The following is a 1,571-nucleotide window of genomic DNA, read 5'->3' as shown; positions in this document are numbered from 1 at the left end:
TGTGGACTTTACCTTAGACACTATATGTGGAGGGCCACACTTGGCTGAGGAAAGCAATGGAGCAAGGGAGGAGCATGCTGAGCGGGAGTGCTAGGATCAAGGAGCCATTGGAGCGGCAAGCATCTATGAATATATTATTTCTAAATACCGCTTTCAGAGTGGTAGTTTAATTTCAAGTTGTGTAACTTGTTATTTAAATTTGGATTATGAGCTGGTTATTTGCTGACCAGCCATCTATTTTTGAACAATTTTTTTGTTTAAAGACTCGTTATTAGACATGTTTTGTCCTTTTTAATTTACGAGTAATAAAAGAGACTACGCGCAGCGTGGTCGATTCTTGCTACAAATGTGCATGTGTGTTAATTATCCAAACAGTGTTCAACTGGTCGGTAAAATCAGATAGTGTTCAACTGGTCAATACATTCAAGCAGTGTTCAACTGCTCGAATATTTTCCATATATTCTATGTGTTTCACGAGTGATAAACTGCTCGAACAGATTCAGTCAAGTAGCAAGTGACTAAGGATCTCTTAACCCTCAATCACTTGGGGGGCACATAGGGTATATCGGTATATAATTTAACATAGGCAATAAGAGAACGAGTTAAGATATCTGTTTTTAGGCTGACTTGTAAATTTTCGAAGTCCAAAAAGGCCATTAAGCTAACTTGTTTGACAAAGCTTAAGTAACTTGGAATTTTTTAAATTTTAAGTTAGAAGCAGATATTCGTGTGACAATAAACGTTATGCTCATAAAATGTTAGAGCAATAAGAGTGTGAGAAAGTATACTTAGTATGGGCTTATGAAATGTTTAGAATTTCTAAGTTAGAAAACTAAGTACTCATGCGAAAATATAAGGCATACATGAGAGTGACTTTGCTATTCACAAAAAACTTATAATGTTTTAAGTCTAAAAAAACTTAGAATATTTCAAGTTAGCCAAGAAAAAGTAAAGTACAAATTCCAAACGGCTCGATCATACGAGCAAGAGTATATAACAAAATACAAAACAAAGTATGATAGAAGGCTGGTAGGACAACAACTTGTCTGGTCGGGCAGAAACTTCTCTGGTAGGATGAGGGATCACTGGTCGACTCTAGTAGGTTGATCAACCCCCTCCTCAGCATCAAATGCTCCTTCCGGTCGGAATGATAGCGTAGGGGAAGCAGATGTAGTGCCGGTAGGATTAGCAGCTTCCTCAGAGCCCTGGCCTCACATTTGGCAAGCTCCTCTGCCTTAATCTCCTCGGTGTGAAAGTCGAGGTTGAGAGCTTGTTTAGCTTGATAAAAACAGTTGAAGCAGGCCTCCTCGTAGTGAGTCAAATCAGCTTCCTTCTTCTGCTTCAGCTCCTTATTCTCGCGAATTAGTCCCTCATTCTCGCAAGCTAACCCCTCGTTCTCACGAGTCAGTCTGTCTAGCCGATCAGTCAGTGACTTGTTGGCTTGGGTTAGTTGATCATTCCCATCAGCCAACCCCTTAAGAGACTCCTCTTGCTCAGCCACAGTCTTCTCTGACCGCTTCAACTTGGATTGAAAAGCATCCACCTTAGCTCGAGCCTCCACTAGTTGATCA

The sequence above is a fragment of the Humulus lupulus genome, chromosome X (genome assembly GCF_963169125.1).
Source record: "Humulus lupulus chromosome X, drHumLupu1.1, whole genome shotgun sequence".
NCBI classification, from domain to species: Eukaryota; Viridiplantae; Streptophyta; class Magnoliopsida; order Rosales; family Cannabaceae; genus Humulus; species Humulus lupulus.
Note: the sequence above shows the minus strand (reverse complement) of the source record.